This window comes from Pseudophryne corroboree, unplaced genomic scaffold, assembly GCF_028390025.1.
Source record: "Pseudophryne corroboree isolate aPseCor3 unplaced genomic scaffold, aPseCor3.hap2 scaffold_280, whole genome shotgun sequence".
Taxonomy (NCBI): Eukaryota; Metazoa; Chordata; class Amphibia; order Anura; family Myobatrachidae; genus Pseudophryne; species Pseudophryne corroboree.
In genome coordinates, this window is record NW_026969463.1 from 548,378 (window position 1) to 564,001 (window position 15,624).

The 15,624-nt window shown below is 49.5% G+C and overlaps 16 non-coding genes and 2 pseudogenes across 16 annotated transcripts; all 18 read right to left on the reverse strand.

Moving 5' to 3' along the window:
* Positions 1-5,940: 5,940 nt before the first annotated feature.
* LOC135014370 (U1 spliceosomal RNA) lies at positions 5,941-6,103 on the reverse strand. The gene has a single exon (XR_010212911.1). It is a non-coding gene; the product is annotated as a U1 spliceosomal RNA (small nuclear RNA).
* Positions 6,104-6,255: 152 nt separating this feature from the next.
* Positions 6,256-6,419, reverse strand: LOC135014277 (U1 spliceosomal RNA). The gene has a single exon (XR_010212820.1). It is a non-coding gene; the product is annotated as a U1 spliceosomal RNA (small nuclear RNA).
* Positions 6,420-7,114: 695 nt separating this feature from the next.
* On the reverse strand, positions 7,115-7,256 carry LOC135014414 (U1 spliceosomal RNA; annotated as a pseudogene).
* A 152-nt stretch (positions 7,257-7,408) lies between these two features.
* Positions 7,409-7,572, reverse strand: LOC135014343 (U1 spliceosomal RNA). The gene has a single exon (XR_010212885.1). It is a non-coding gene; the product is annotated as a U1 spliceosomal RNA (small nuclear RNA).
* Positions 7,573-8,242: 670 nt separating this feature from the next.
* LOC135014396 (U1 spliceosomal RNA) lies at positions 8,243-8,405 on the reverse strand. Its single transcript, XR_010212932.1, has one exon. It is a non-coding gene; the product is annotated as a U1 spliceosomal RNA (small nuclear RNA).
* Positions 8,406-8,557: 152 nt separating this feature from the next.
* On the reverse strand, positions 8,558-8,721 carry LOC135014271 (U1 spliceosomal RNA). Its single transcript, XR_010212815.1, has one exon. It is a non-coding gene; the product is annotated as a U1 spliceosomal RNA (small nuclear RNA).
* Positions 8,722-9,392: 671 nt separating this feature from the next.
* On the reverse strand, positions 9,393-9,555 carry LOC135014431 (U1 spliceosomal RNA). Its single transcript, XR_010212955.1, has one exon. It is a non-coding gene; the product is annotated as a U1 spliceosomal RNA (small nuclear RNA).
* A 152-nt stretch (positions 9,556-9,707) lies between these two features.
* On the reverse strand, positions 9,708-9,871 carry LOC135014520 (U1 spliceosomal RNA). Its single transcript, XR_010213015.1, has one exon. It is a non-coding gene; the product is annotated as a U1 spliceosomal RNA (small nuclear RNA).
* Positions 9,872-10,572: 701 nt separating this feature from the next.
* Positions 10,573-10,707, reverse strand: LOC135014485 (U1 spliceosomal RNA; annotated as a pseudogene).
* A 152-nt stretch (positions 10,708-10,859) lies between these two features.
* Positions 10,860-11,023, reverse strand: LOC135014332 (U1 spliceosomal RNA). The gene has a single exon (XR_010212874.1). It is a non-coding gene; the product is annotated as a U1 spliceosomal RNA (small nuclear RNA).
* Positions 11,024-11,693: 670 nt separating this feature from the next.
* Positions 11,694-11,856, reverse strand: LOC135014400 (U1 spliceosomal RNA). Its single transcript, XR_010212936.1, has one exon. It is a non-coding gene; the product is annotated as a U1 spliceosomal RNA (small nuclear RNA).
* Positions 11,857-12,008: 152 nt separating this feature from the next.
* LOC135014526 (U1 spliceosomal RNA) lies at positions 12,009-12,172 on the reverse strand. The gene has a single exon (XR_010213021.1). It is a non-coding gene; the product is annotated as a U1 spliceosomal RNA (small nuclear RNA).
* A 671-nt stretch (positions 12,173-12,843) lies between these two features.
* LOC135014442 (U1 spliceosomal RNA) lies at positions 12,844-13,006 on the reverse strand. The gene has a single exon (XR_010212965.1). It is a non-coding gene; the product is annotated as a U1 spliceosomal RNA (small nuclear RNA).
* Positions 13,007-13,158: 152 nt separating this feature from the next.
* On the reverse strand, positions 13,159-13,322 carry LOC135014320 (U1 spliceosomal RNA). Its single transcript, XR_010212863.1, has one exon. It is a non-coding gene; the product is annotated as a U1 spliceosomal RNA (small nuclear RNA).
* Positions 13,323-13,474: 152 nt separating this feature from the next.
* Positions 13,475-13,638, reverse strand: LOC135014344 (U1 spliceosomal RNA). The gene has a single exon (XR_010212886.1). It is a non-coding gene; the product is annotated as a U1 spliceosomal RNA (small nuclear RNA).
* Positions 13,639-14,308: 670 nt separating this feature from the next.
* Positions 14,309-14,471, reverse strand: LOC135014409 (U1 spliceosomal RNA). Its single transcript, XR_010212944.1, has one exon. It is a non-coding gene; the product is annotated as a U1 spliceosomal RNA (small nuclear RNA).
* A 152-nt stretch (positions 14,472-14,623) lies between these two features.
* Positions 14,624-14,787, reverse strand: LOC135014346 (U1 spliceosomal RNA). The gene has a single exon (XR_010212888.1). It is a non-coding gene; the product is annotated as a U1 spliceosomal RNA (small nuclear RNA).
* Positions 14,788-15,457: 670 nt separating this feature from the next.
* LOC135014444 (U1 spliceosomal RNA) lies at positions 15,458-15,620 on the reverse strand. Its single transcript, XR_010212967.1, has one exon. It is a non-coding gene; the product is annotated as a U1 spliceosomal RNA (small nuclear RNA).
* Between the last annotated feature and the right edge of the window lie 4 nt (positions 15,621-15,624).

Here is a 15,624-nt window from a genome sequence, read left to right on the forward strand (position 1 = left end):
TTTAGAATTTAATAGCTGGTGCAGAACACATCCCCTTCCCCCCATTCCCTGTATATCTGGATTCACCAAGGAAATGCTGATGCTGACTCCAAGAAGAAAGGGAGTCTCTTCCCTATGAAGGTGAAGCCTTGTTTGGCGACGGCCTAGTTAATTTGATCTCGGCAGCTCCCGCAGGTAAGTCAACCTTCTTGCACTATGTTCCCTCTCAACGGATAAAGACGCATCATTATCTGATGCAGTCATTTCGGCCCAATAGATATGCAAGAAGTTAAGATTCCCCTTTCTTTGCAGGTAGAGGAAGGAGAAGAGGGAAGAGGTCTGTAGCCTCTTCAAGATTGCAGGAGCAGAGATTGTCCTCTGCTTCTGCCAAATCCACTGCATGACGCTAGGGCTTTCTTGCAGGAGCCCGCACCAGTGGGGGCACGTCTAAAACTCTTCAGTCAGTTCTGGATTCATTCGGACCTGGACTCGTGGGTTTTATAAATAGTGTCCCAAGGGTACAAACTGGGGTTTCAAGACGTTCCCCCTCACCGATTGTTCAAATCAGCCTTAGTCAGCAGGGAGAAGGTTTTTATTCAAGCCTCTTCGTGGTCCCGAAGCCGGACGGCTCAGTCAGACCAATCTGAAATCTGAAATCCCTCAATTTCTACCTAAAGAAATTCAATTTCAAGATGGAATCTCTCACGGTAGTGATCTCCAGTCCGGAGGAAGGAGATTTCATGGTTTTGGTAAACTTAAAGGATGCCTACTTACATGTTCCCATTTAGCCACTGCATCAAGCTACCTGAGGTTTGCAATTCAGGATTGTCATTACTAATTTCAGATGTTGCCATTTGGTCTGTCCACGGCTCCGAGGATTTTCACCAGGGTGATGGCGGAAATGATGGTTCTCCTTCGCAAGCAAGGAGTCACAATTATCCCGTACTTGGATGTTCTCCTGATAAAGGCGAGATCCAGGGACCAGTTGGTGCAAAACATTGCACTCTCCCTGACAGTTCTTCAACAACATGGTTGGCTCCTAAACTTGCCAAAATCGCAGTTGGTCCCAATGACGCGGTTGTTGTTTTTGGGAGTGATACTGGACACAGAAGAGGTTTTCCTCCAGTGGAAAGGCTATGGAGATCCAGAGTCTGGTCAAACAAATTCTGAAACCAGCAAGAGTGTTAATCCATCAATGCATTCGGTTGCTGGGGAAGATGGTTTTGGCCTACGAGGCCATTCAGTTTGGCAGGTTCCATGCCAGAGTGTTCCAGTGGGACCTGTTGGACAAGTGGTCCGGATCCCACCTACACATGCACCGGAGGATAACCCTGTCTTCCAAGACCAGAATATCACTCCATTGGTGGCTGCACAGTTCTCACCTCCTAGAGGGGCGATGGTTCGGGATCCTGGACTGGATTCTAGGGACCACGGATGCAACCCTTTCGAGGTGGGGAGCAGTCACACAGGGGGAAAACGTCCAAGGAAGATGGTCAAGTCAGGAAAGTTGTCTCCACATAAATGTTCTGGAGTTAAGGGCCATTTAATAACAGCAGACACAGTACACACTGGGACGGGTGCCCAGCATCCTCTACGGACTAAGAGAAAAGGATTTACCGGTAGGTATTAAAATTCTAGTTTCTCTAATGTCCTAGAGTATGCTCGGGACTCCGTAAGGACCATGGGGATAGACGGGCTCCGCAGGAGACATGGGCACTTTAAGAAAGACTTTAGTTCTGGGTGTGCAGTGGCTCCTCCCTCTATGCCCCTCCTCCATACCTCAGTTTGATACTGTGCCCAGTTGAGACTGGGTGCTTTTCAGGAGCTCTCCTGAGCTTTCTGACAGAAAGTATTTTGTTAGGTTTTTAATTTTCAGGGAGCACTGCTGGCAACAGACTCCCTGCATCGAGGGACTGAGGGGAGAGAAGCAGCCCTACTCTCTGAGTTGCAAGGTCCTGCTTCTTAGGCTACTGGACACCATTAGCTCCAGAGGGATTGGTACGCAGGATCTCACCCTCGCCGTCCGTCCCAGAGCCGCGCCGCCGTCCCCCTCGCAGATTCAGAAGATAGAAGCCGGGTGAGTATGAGAAGAAAAGAAGACTTCAGAGGCGGCAGAAGAGTTCATGATCTTCACTGAGGTAACGCACATCACTGCAGCTGTGCACCATTGCTCCCATACACCTCACATACTCCGGTCACTGTAAGGGTGCAGGGCGCAGGGGGGGCGTCCTGGGCAGCAATATAAACCTCTTTTTGGCAAAAATATAACATATATACAGCTGGGCACTGTATATGTATGAGCCCCTGCCAATTTTACAGTTTAAGCGGGACAGAAGCCCGCCGCCGAGGGGCCGGGGCTTCTCCCTCAGCACTCACCAGCGCCATTTTTTCTCCACAGCACCGCTGAGAGGAAGCTGCCCGGACTTTCCCCTGCTTATACCACGGTAGACAAGAGGGTTGAAAAGAGAGGGGGGGCACATAATTCGGCGCAAATGACATACAGCAGCGCTACTGGACAAACATTAAGTTACTGTGTTATTCCTGGGTTATATAGCGCTGGGGTGTGTGCTGGCATACTCTCTCTCTCTGTCTCTCCAATGGGCCTTGTGGGGAAACTGTCTTCAGAAAAAGCATTCCCTGTGTGTGTGGTGTGTCGGTACACGTGTGTCGACATGTCTGAGGAAGAAGGCTATATTAGAGAGGAGCGGGAGCAAATGAATGTGGTGTCTCTGCCGACACCTGATTGGATGGATATGTGGAATGTTTTAAATGCTAGTGTAAACTCATTGCACAAAAGATTAGACAAGGCTGAAGCTTTGGGACAGTCAGGGTCTCAACCCATGCCTGATCCTATGTCGCAGGGACTGTCAGGGTCTCATAAGTGCCCACTATCCCAGATTGTTGACACAGATACCGACACAGATTCTGACTCCAGTGTCGATTACGTTGATGCAAAGTTACAGCCAAAATTGGCAAAATCCATTCGATATAGGATTATGGCAATAAAAGATGTTTTGCACATCACAGAGGAACCCCCTGTCCCTGACAAGAGGGTACATATGTACAAGGGAAAGAAGCCTGAGGTAACCTTTCCCCCCTCACACGAGCTGAACGAGTTATGTGAAAAAGCTTGGGAATCTCCAGATAAAAGACTGCAGATTTCCAAAAGGATTCTTATGGCGTATCCTTTCCCATCAACGGATAGGTTACGATGGGAATCCTCCCCTAGGATGGACAAAGCATTAACACGCACAGCTACAGCTGGAAAATCAAATTTTTTACCTTATGTTCCCTCACAGCATAAGAAAGCTCCGCATTATCAAATGCAGTCCTTTCGGTCACAAAGAAACAAGAAAGTGCGAGGTGCGTCCTTTCTTGCCAGAGGTAGGGGCAGAGGAAAAAAGCTGCACAACACAGCTAGCTCCCAGGAACAGAAGTCCTCCCCGGCCTCTACAAAATCTACTGCATGACGCTGGGGCTCCACTGGCGGAGTCCGGCCCATGTGATGTTATGCAGCCGCTCTGACCACGCCTCCTGTTTCTCCGTTGCCGACCCAATATTGAAACCCTGCCCCCGCACCGCTCCATCTCCGACTTGGAAATGGAGTGTTGTTGACCCCCCCTGCACCGATTGACAGGCAGAGGCGATCGCATTATCTGCGGGGTGCCGCAGAAAATGCAGGCGGATGCGTATGCTCTTAGCAATTTTTGCAGTTGGATTGCTTATTGCGATTGCAATCCAACCTGAATCAGGCCCTATTACCTATCACAATGCACTGCGGGTAGTACAAAATGGGGTTAATACTAATACCTAACAAAATACTTTCTGTCAGAAAGCTCAGGAGAGCTCCTGAAAAGCACCCAGTTTCCACTGGGCACAGTATCAAACTGAGGTATGGAGGAGGGGCATAGAGGGAGGAGCCACTGCACACCCAGAACTAAAGTCTTTCTTAAAGTGCCCATGTCTCCTGCGGAGCCCGTCTATCCCCATGGTCCTTACGGAGTCCCCAGCATCCTCTAGGACGTTAGAGAAAATAGGATTTTAATACCTACCGGTAAATCCTTTTCTCTTAGTCCGTAGAGGATGCTGGGCACCCGTCCCAGTGTGTACTGTGTCTGCAGTTATTAAATGGCCCTTAACTCCAGAACATTTATGTGGAGACAACTTTCCCGACTTGACCATCTTCCTTGGATGTTTTCCCCCTGTGTGACTGCTCCCCAGCCTCGGAGGGTTGCATCCGTGGTCCCTAGGATCCAGTCCTGGATCCCGAACCATCGCCCCTCTAGGAGGTGAGAACTGTGCAGCCGCCAATGGAGTGATATTCTGGTCTTGGAAGACAGGATTATCCTCCGGTGCATGTGTAGGTGGGATCCGGACTACTTGACCAACAGGTCCCACTGGAACACTCTAGCATGGAACCTGCCAAACTGAATGGCCTCGTAGGCCGCAACCATCTTCCCCAGCAACCGAATGCATTGATGGATTAACACTCTTGCTGGTTTCAGAATTTGTTTGACCAGACTCTGGATCTCCATAGCATTTCCACTGGAAGAAAACCTCTTCTGTGTCCAGTATCACTCCCAAAAACAACAACCGCGTCATTGGGACCAACTGCGATTTTGGCAAGTTTAGGAGCCAACCATGTTGTTGAAGAACTGTCAGGGAGAGTGCAATGTTTTGCAACAACTGGTCCCTGGATCTCGCCTTTATCAAGATATCATCCAAGTACGGGATAATTGTGACTCCTTGCTTGCGAAGGAGAACCATCATTTCCGCCATCACCCTGGTGAAAATCCTCGGAGCCGTGGACAGACCAAACGGCAACGTCTGAAATTAGTAATGACAATCCTGAATTGCAAACCTCAGGTAGCTTGATGCAGTGGCTAAACGGAACATGTAAGTAGGCATCCTTATGTCTACCAAAACCATGAAATCTCCTTCCTCCGGACTGGAGATCCCTACTCTGAGAGATTCCATCTTGAAATTGAATTTCTTTAGGTAGAAATTGAGGGATTTAAGATTTCAGATTGGTCTGACTGAGCCTTCCGGCTTCGGGACCACGAAGAGGCTTGAATAAAAGCCTTCTCCCTGCTGACTAATGCCGATTTGAACAATCGGTGAGGGGGAACGTCTTGAAACCCCAGTTTGTACCCTTGGGACACTATTTGTAAAACCCACGAGTCCAGGTCCAAATTAATCCAGAACTGACTGAAGTGTTTTAGACGTGCCCCCACTGGTGTGGGCTCCTCCAAGAGAGCCCCAGCGTCATGCAGTGGATTTGGCAGAAGCAGAGGACGATCTCTGCTCCTGCGATCTTGAAGAGGCTACAGACCTCTTCCCTCTTCTCCTTCCTCTACCTGCAAAGAAAGGGGAATCTTAACTTCTTGCATATCTATTGGGCCAAAATGACTGCGTTAGATAATGATGCGTCTTCATCCGTTGAGAGGGAACATAGGGCAAGAAGGTTGACTTACCTGCGGGAGCTGCCGAGATCAAATTAACTAGGCCGTCGCCAAACAAGGCTTCACCTTCATAGTGAAGAGACTCCCTTTCTTCTTGGAGTCAGCATCAGCATTCCCTTGGTGAATACACAATGCCCTCCTATCCGAGACTGCCATGAAATTGGCCCGTGAACTCAAGAGTCCTATATCCCTTGCAGTCGTAAGTATGCTGCAGTGTCCTTGATATGATCTAACGTAAGGAGCATCCCATGTCTCCAGGATATCTATATCGGATGACAAGGTATTCGACCAATTCTTGAATACTACTACTCACCCATGCGCATGTAATGGCAGGTCTAAGTAATGTACCCGTGGTAGTTCGCATTGTGCGTTGGAAGGCACAAAGTAAGCAGACAGGAGAAGTCAGGATAGTGCGCAAGGGCATAGAAGGGAGCGGCTCAAGAAAAGAGAAGTGGAAACAGACAGCAAACTAGGCTGGAGAGAGACCTGAGACAAAGAGATCTGAATAATACGAGAGCCGACCAGGGGAAACACAAATTATGCAGTCAAGTTTCCCACATTTGGGGAAATCGCAGGAGCAGCACACCCAGAGTGCAATGGGTGAGCCTTGCCCTGGGAGAAGCACCTTCATGATCATAGTATCTCACCTGGCAGGTAAGTAGGAGTTGGGCTAGAGCTGGGGAGGGTCGCTGCTCAGGCACCCCCCTGTCAAGTGAAGGAGATCCAACTGAGGCAGCACAAGGAAACTCTCGAAAGAAGAACAAGGCTAGAGGAAGATCTGAGACAAAGAAATCTGACTTTTACCAGAGCTGACCAGAGGAAAGCACAAACACAGTCCCCCACTACCACAAATAATGCAGTCAAGTTACCCACATTTGGGGAAATCACAGGGGTCAGCATACCCAGAATGCAATGAATGAACCTCACCCTGGGAGAACAATCTTCATGACCATGGTATCTCCTATGCAAAATAAGTATGATTTGGGATAGGGCTGGGGAGGGCCGCTGCTCAGGCACATCTCTGTCAAGTAAAGGAGATTCAACTGAGGCAGCACAAGGGAACTCTCATCTGGGGACAACAACTGCAGGGAGAACACATATTTTCAGATGAACATGGGAGGGCAGAAGGCTGACTAATACTGAAGCACCACCAAACAACAAACCAAATGCAACAACTAGTACAAGCATTCCTGGGGGAAGGTCTGCAGAAGACGGATTTGCATACGGTGATGTCATCCAAGCAGTGGGCCAAAGTTGGCTGGAACCCTCAACTGCATATGAAAAGAGAAAAGGGGTATGCAGGGCATGGCGGCCTTCTGCGGCGCTTGGATGACCCCTAGTTTGCATTAAACACCCCCACCCTCCTTCGGTGTGGGGCTCATGTTGGCCATGCCCCAGCCCCTGAAGCATTCAAGCTGATTTCTTGCAGCAGCTGGGCACTGTAACAGCTCTAGAGCTGCTCTGTAAGGCAAGTAAAAGGGTGTGGGCCCTGCAGCACTACCTGTAGTTTGCATTGTGCATTGTAAGGCACTAAGTAAGCAGATAGGAGGAGAAGTCAGGATAGTGCACAAGGGTATAGAAGGGAGGGGCTAAAGAAAAAAGAAGTGGAAACAGACAGCAAACTAGGCTGGAGAGAGACCTGAGACAAAGAGATCTGAATTATATGAGAGCTGACCAGGGGAAACACAAATTATGCAGTCAAGTTTCCCACATTTGGGGAAATCACAGGGGCAGCACACCCAGAGTGCAATGGGTGATCCTTGCCCTGGGAGAAGCACCTTCATGATCATAGTATCTCACCTGACAGGTAAGTAGGAGTTGAGCTAGAGCTGGGGAGGGTCGCTGCTCGGGCACCCCCCTGTCAAGTGAAGGAGATCCAACTGAGGCAGCACAAGGGAACTCTCGAAAGAAGAACAAGGCTAGAGGAAAATCTGAGACAAAGAAATCTGACTTTTACCAGAGCTGACCAGAGGAAAGCACAAACACAGTCCCCCACTACCACAAATAATGCAGTCGAGTTTGCCACATTTGGGGAAATCACAGGGGTCAGCATACCCAGAATGCAATGAATGAACCTCACCCTGGGAGAACAATCTTCATGACCATGGTATCGGCTATGCAAAATAAGTATGATTTGGGATAGGGCTGGGGAGGGCCGCTGCTCAGGCACATCTCTGTCAAGTAAAGGAGATTCAACTGAGGCAGCACAAGGGAACTCTCATCTGGGGACAACAACTGCAGAGAGAACACATATTTTCAGATGAACATGGGAGGGCAGAAGGCTGCCTAATACTGAAGCACCCCCAAACAACAAACCAAATGCAACAACTAGTGCTAGCATTCCTGGGGGAAGGCTGCAGCAGATGGATTTGCATATGGTGATGTCATCCAAGCAGTGGGTCAAAGTTGGCTTCAACCCTCGTCTGCATATGAAAAGAGAAAAGGGGCGTGCAGGGCATGGCAGCCTTTTGCAGCACTTGGATGACCCCTAGTTCGCATTAAACATCTCCACCCTCCTTCGGTGTGGGTCTCATGTTGGCTATGCACCATCCCCTAAAATATTCAAGCTGATTTCTTGCAGCAGCTGGGCACTGTAACAGCTCCAGAGCTGCTCTGTAAGGCAAATAAAAGGGTGTGGGACCTGCAGCACTACCTGTAGTTTGCATTGTGCGTTGGAAGGCACAAAGTAAGCAGACGGGAGAAGTCAGGATAGTGCGCAAGGGCATAGAAGGGAGCGGCTCAAGAAAAGAGAAGTGTGAACAGACAGCAAACTAGGCTGGAGAGAGACCTGAGACAAAGAGATCTGAATTATACGAGAGCCGACCAGAGGAAACACAAATTATGCAGTCAAGTGTCCCACATTTGGGGAAATCACAGGAGCAGCACACCCAGAGTGCAATGGGTGAGCCTTGCCCTGGGAGAAGCACCTTCCTGATCATAGTATCTCACCTGGCAGGTAAGTAGGAGTTGGGCTAGAGCTGGGGAGGGTCGCTGCTCGGGCACCCCCATGTCAAGTGAATGAGATCCAACTGAGGCAGCACAAGGGAACTCTCGAAAGAAGAACAAGGCTAGAGGAAGATCTGAGACAAAGAAATCTGACTTTTACCAGAGCTGACCAGAGGAAAGCACAAACACAGTCCCCCACTACCACAAATAATGCAGTCGAGTTTCCCACATTTGGGTAAATCACAGGGGTCAGCATACCCAGAATGCAATGAATGAACCTCACCCTGGGAGAACAATCTTCATGACCATGGTATCTTCTATGCAAAATAAGTATGATTTGGGATAGGGCTGGGGAGGGCCGCTGCTCAGGCACATCTCTGTCAAGTAAAGGAGATTCAACTGAGGCAGCACAAGTGAACTCTCATCTGGGGACAACAACTGCAGGGAGAACACATATTTTCAGATGAACATGGGAGGGCAGAAGGCTACCTAATACTGAAGCACCCCCAAACAACAAACCAAATGCAACAACTAGTGCAAGCATTCCTGGGGGAAGGCCTGCAGCAGATGGATTTGCATATGGTGATGTCATCCAAGCAGTGGGTCAAAGTTGGCTTCAACCCTCATCTGCATATGAAAAGAGAAAAGGGGCGTGCAGGGCATGGCAGCCTTTTTCGGCGCTTGGATGACCCCTAGTTCGCATTAAACACCTCCACCCTCCTTCGGTGTGGGGCTCATGTTGGCTATGCCCCAGCCCCTGAAGCATTCAAGCTGATTCCTTGCAGCAGTTGGGCACTGTAACAGCTCCAGAGCTACTCTGTAAGGCAAGTAAAAGGGCGTGGGACCTGCAGCACTACCTGTAGTTCGCATTGTGCGTTGGAAGGCACAAATTAAGCAGATGGGAGAAGTCAGGATAGTGCGCAAGGGCATAGAAGGGAGCGGCTCAAGAAAAGAGAAGTGGAAACAGACAGCAAACTAGGCTGGAGAGAGACCTGAGACAAAGAGATCTGAATTATACGAGAGCCGACCAGGGGAAACACAAATTATGCAGTCAAGTTTCCCACATTTGGGGAAATCACAGGAACAGCACACCCAGAGTGCAATGGGTGAGCCTTGCCCTGGTAGAAGCACCTTCCTGATCATAGTATCTCACCTGGCAGGTAAGTAGGAGTTGGGCTAGAGCTGGGGAGGGTCGCTGCTCGGGCACCCCCCTGTCAAGTGAAGGAGATCCAACTGAGGCAGCACAAGGGAACTCTCGAAAGAAGAACAAGGCTAGAGGAAGGTCTGAGACAAAGAAATCTGACTTTTACCAGAGCTGACCAGAGGAAAGCACAAACACAGTCCCCCACTACCATAAATAATGCAGTCAAGTTTCCCACATTTGGGGAAATCACAGGGGTCAGCATACCCAGAATGCAATGAATGAACCTCACCCTGGGAGAACAATCTTCATGACCATGGTATCTCCTATGCAAAATAAGTATGATTTGGGATAGGGCTGGGGAGGGCCGCTGCTCAGGCACATCTCTGTCAAGTAAAGGAGATTCAACTGAGGCAGCACAAAGGAACTCTCATCTGGGGACAACAACTGCAGGGAGAACACATATTTTCAGATGAACATGGGAGGGCAGAAGGCTACCTAATACTGAAGCACCCCCAAACAACAAACCAAATGCAACAACTAGTGCAAGCATTCCTGGGGAAGGTCTGCAGAAGACGGATTTGCATACGGTGATGTCATCCAAGCAGTGGGCCAAAGTTGGCTGGAACCCTCATCTGCATATGAAAAGAGAAAAGGAGTATGCAGGGCATGGCGGCCTTTTGCGGCGCTTGGATGACCCCTAGTTCGCATTAAACACCCCCACCCTCCTTCGGTGTGGGGCTCATGTTGGCCATGCCCCAGCCCCTGAAGCATTCAAGCTGATTTCTTGCAGCAGCTGGGCACTGTAACAGCTCCAGAGCTGCTCTGTAAGGCAAGTAAAAGGGTGTGGGCCCTGCAGCACTACCTGTAGTTTGCATTGTGAATTGTAAGGCACAAAGTAAGCAGACGGGAGGAGAAGTCAGGATAGTGCACAAGGGTATAGAAGGGAGGGGCTCAAGAAAAAAGAAGTGGAAACAGACAGCAAACTAGGCTGGAGAGAGACCTGAGACAAAGAGATCTGAATTATATTAGAGCCGACCAGGGGAAATACAAATTATGCAGTCAAGTTTCCCACATTTGGGGAAATCACTGGGGCAGCACACCCAGAGTGCAATGGGTGATCCTTGCCCTGGGAGAAGCAACTTCATGATCATAGTATCTCACCTGGCAGGTAAGTAGGAGTTGGGCTAGAGCTGGGGAGGGTCGCTGCTCGGGCACCCCCCTGTCAAGTGAAGGAGATCCAACTGAGGCAGCACAAGGAATCTCTCGAAAGAAGAACAAGGCTAGAGGAAGATCTGAGACAAATAAATCTGACTTTTACCAGAGCTGACCAGAGGAAAGAACAAACACAGTCCCCCACTACCACAAATAATGCAGTCGAGTTTCCCACATTTGGGGAAATCATATGGGTCAGCATACCCAGAATGCAATGAATGAACCTCACCCTGGGAGAACAATCTTCATGACCATGGTATCTCCTATGCAAAATAAGTATGATTTGGGATAGGGCTGGGGAGGGCCGCTGCTCAGGCACATCTCTGTCAAGTAAAGGAGATTCAACTGAGGCAGCACAAGGGAACTCTCATCTGGGGACAACAACTGCAGGGAGAACACATATTTTCAGATGAACATGGGAGGGCAGAAGGCTACCTAATACTGAAGCACCCCCAAACAACAAACCAAATGCAACAACTAGTGCAAGCATTCCTGGGGGAAGGCCTGCAGCAGATGGATTTGCATATGGTGATGTCATCCAAGCAGTGGGTCAAAGTTGGCTTCAACCCTCGTCTGCATATGAAAAGAGAAAAGGGGCGTGCAGGGCATGGCAGCCTTTTTCGGCGCTTGGATGACCCCTAGTTCGCATTAAACACCTCCACCCTCCTTTGGTGTGGGGCTCATGTTGGCTATGCCCCAGCCCCGAAGCATTCAAGCTGAGTTCTTGCAGCAGCTGGGCACTGTAACAGCTCCAGAGCTGCTCTGTAAGGCAAATAAAAGGGTGTGGGACCTGCAGCACTACCTGTAGTTCGCATTGTGCATTGGAAGGCACAAAGTAAGCAGACGGGAGAAGTCAGGATAGTGCGCAAGGGCATAGAAGGGAGCGGCTCAAGAAAAGAGAAGTGGAAACAGACAGCAAAGTAGGCTGGAGAGAGACCTGAGACAAAGAGATCTGAATTATACGAGAGCCGACCAGGGAAAACACAAATTATGCAGTCAAGTTTCCCACATTTGGGGAAATCACAGGAGCAGCACACCCAGAGTGCAATGGGTGAGCCTTGCCCTGGGAGAAGCACCTTTCTGATCATAGTATCTCACCTGGCAGGTAAGTAGGAGTTGGGCTAGAGCTGGGGAGGGTCGCTGCTCGGGCACCCCCCTGTCAAGTGAAGGAGATCCAACTGAGGCAGCACAAGGGAACTCTCGAAAGAAGAACAAGGCTAGAGGAAGATCTGAGACAAAAAAATCTGACTTTTATCAGAGCTGACCAGAGGAAAGAACAAACACAGTCCCCCACTACCACAAATAATGCAGTCAAGTTTCCCACATTTGGGGAAATCACAGGGGTCAGCATACCCAGAATGCAATGAATGAACCTCACCCTGGGAGAACAATTTTTATGACCATTGTATCTCCTATGCAAAATAAGTATGATTTGGGATAGGGCTGTGGAGTGCCGCTGCTCAGGCACATCTCTGTCAAGTAAAGGAGATTCAACTGAGGCAGCACAAGGGAACTCTCATCTGGGGACAACAACTGCAGGGAGAACACATATTTTCAGATGAACATGGGAGGGCAGAAGGCTACCTAATACTGAAGCACCCCCAAACAACAAACCAAATGCAACAACTATTGCAAGCATTCCTGGGGGAAGGCCTGCAGCAGATGGATTTGCATATGGTGATGTCATCCAAGCAGTGGGTCAAAGTTGGCTTCAACCCTCGTCTGCATATGAAAAGAGAAAAGGGGCGTGCAGGGCATGGCAGCCTTTTTCGGCACTTGGATGACCCCTAGTTCGCATTAAACACCTCCACCCTCCTTCGGTGTGGGGCTCATGTTGGCTATGCCCCAGCCCCTGAAGCATTCAAGCTGATTTCTTGCAGCAGCTGGGCACTGTAACAGCTCCAGAGCTGCTCTGTAAGGCAAGTAAAAGGGCGTGGGCCCTGCAACACTACCTGTAGTTCGCATTGTGCGTTGGAAGGCACAAATTAAGCAGACGGGAGAAGTCAGGATAGTGCGCAAGGGCATAGAAGGGAGCTGCTCAAGAAAAGAGAAGTGGAAACAGACAGCAAACTAGGCTGGAGAGAGACCTGAGACAAAGAGATCTGAATTATACGAGAGCCGACCAGGGGAAACACAAATTATGCAGTCAAGTTTCCCACATTTGGAGAAATCACAGGAGCAGCACACCCAGAGTGCAATGGGTGAGCCTTGCCCTGGGAGAAGCACCTTCATGATCATAGTATATCACCTGGCAGGTAAGTAGGAGTTGGGCTAGAGCTGGGGAGGGTCGCTGCTCGGGCACCCCCCTGTCAAGTGAAGGAGATCCAACTGAGGCAGCACAAGGGAACTCTCGAAAGAAGAACAAGGCTAGAGGAAAATCTGAGACAAAGAAATCTGACTTTTACCAGAGCTGACCAGAGGAAAGAACAAACACAGTCCCCCACTACCACAAATAATGCAGTCGAGTTTCCCACATTTGGGGAAATCATACGGGTCAGCATACTCAGAATGCAATGAATGAACCTCACCCTGGGAGAACAATCTTCATGACCATGGTATCTCCTATGCAAAATAAGTATGATTTGGGATAGGGCTGGGGAGAGTCGCTGCTCGGGCACCCCCCTGTCAAGTGAAGGAGATCCAACTGAGGCAGCACAAGGAATCTCTCGAAAGAAGAACAAGGCTAGAGGAAGATCTGAGACAAATAAATCTGACTTTTACCAGAGCTGACCAGAGGAAAGAACAAACACAGTCCCCCACTACCACAAATAATGCAGTCGAGTTTCCCACATTTGAGGAAATCATACGGGTCAGCATACCCAGAATGCAATGAATGAACCTCACCCTGGGAGAACAATCTTCATGACCATGGTATCTCCTATGCAAAATAAGTATGATTTGGGATAGGGCTGGGGAGGGCCGCTGCTCAGGCACATCTCTGTCAAGTAAAGGAGATTCAACTGAGGCAGCACAAGGGAACTCTCATCTGGGGACAACAACTGCAGGGAGAACACATATTTTCAGATGAACATGGGAGGGCAGAAGGCTACCTAATACTGAAGCACCCCCAAACAACAAACCAAATGCAACAACTAGTGCAAGCATTCCTGGGGGAAGGCCTGCAGCAGATGGATTTGCATATGGTGATGTCATCCAAGCAGTGGGTCAAAGTTGGCTTCAACCCTCGTCTGCATATGAAAAGAGAAAAGGGGCGTGCAGGGCATGGCAGCCTTTTTCGGCGCTTGGATGACCCCTAGTTCGCATTAAACACCTCCACCCTCCTTCGGTGTGGGGCTCATGTTGGCTATGCCCCAGCCCCGAAGCATTCAAGCTGAGTTCTTGCAGCAGCTGGGCACTGTAACAGCTCCAGAGCTGCTCTGTAAGGCAAATAAAAGGGTGTGGGACCTGCAGCACTACCTGTAGTTCGCATTGTGCATTGGAAGGCACAAAGTAAGCAGACGGGAGAAGTCAGGATAGTGCGCAAGGGCATAGAAGGGAGCGGCTCAAGAAAAGAGAAGTGGAAACAGACAGCAAAGTAGGCTGGAGAGAGACCTGAGACAAAGAGATCTGAATTATACGAGAGCCGACCAGGGAAAACACAAATTATGCAGTCAAGTTTCCCACATTTGGGGAAATCGCAGGAGCAGCACACCCAGAGTGCAATGGGTGAGCCTTGCCCTGGGAGAAGCACCTTCCTGATCATAGTATCTCACCTTGCAGGTAAGTAGGAGTTGGGCTAGAGCTGGGGAGGGTCGCTGCTCGGGCACCCCCCTGTCAAGTGAAGGAGATCCAACTGAGGCAGCACAAGGGAACTCTCGAAAGAAGAACAAGGCTAGAGGAAGATCTGAGACAAAAAAATCTGACTTTTACCAGAGCTGACTAGAGGAAAGAACAAACACAGTCCCCCACTACCACAAATAATGCAGTCGAGTTTCCCACATTTGGGGAAATCACAGGGGTCAGCATACCCAGAATGCAATGAATGAACGTCAACCTGGGAGAACAATTTTCATGACCATGGTATCTCCTATGCAAAATAAGTATGATTTGGGATAGGGCTGTGGAGTGCCGCTGCTCAGGCACATCTCTGTCAAGTAAAGGAGATTCAACTGAGGCAGCACAAGGGAACTCTCATCTGGGGACAACAACTGCAGGGAGAACACATATTTTCAGATGAACATGGGAGGGCAGAAGGCTACCTAATACTGAAGCACCCCCAAACAACAAACCAAATGCAACAACTATTGCAAGCATTCCTGGGGGAAGGCCTGCAGCAGATGGATTTGCATATGGTGATGTCATCCAAGCAGTGGGTCAAAGTTGGCTTCAACCCTCGTCTGCATATGAAAAGAGAAAAGGGGCGTGCAGGGCATGGCAGCCTTTTTCGGCGCTTGGATGACCCCTAGTTCGCATTAAACACCTCCACCCTCCTTCGGTGTGGGGCTCATGTTGGCTATGCCCCAGCCCCTGAAGCATTCAAGCTGATTTCTTGCAGCAGCTGGGCACTGTAACAGCTCCAGAGCTGCTCTGTAAGGCAAGTAAAAGGGCGTGGCCCTGCAACACTACCTGTAGTTCGCATTGTGCGTTGGAAGGCACAAATCAAGCAGACGGGAGAAGTCAGGATAGTGCGCAAGGGCATAGAAGGGAGCGGCTCAAGAAAAGAGAAGTGGAAACAGACAGCAAACTAGGCTGGAGAGAGACCTGAGACAAAGAGATCTGAATTATACGAGAGCCGACCAGGGGAAACACAAATTATGCAGTCAAGTTTCCCACATTTGGAGAAATCACAGGAGCAGCACACCCAGAGTGCAATGGGTGAGCCTTGCCCTGGGAGAAGCACCTTCATGATCATAGTATATCACCTGGCAGGTAAGTAGGAGT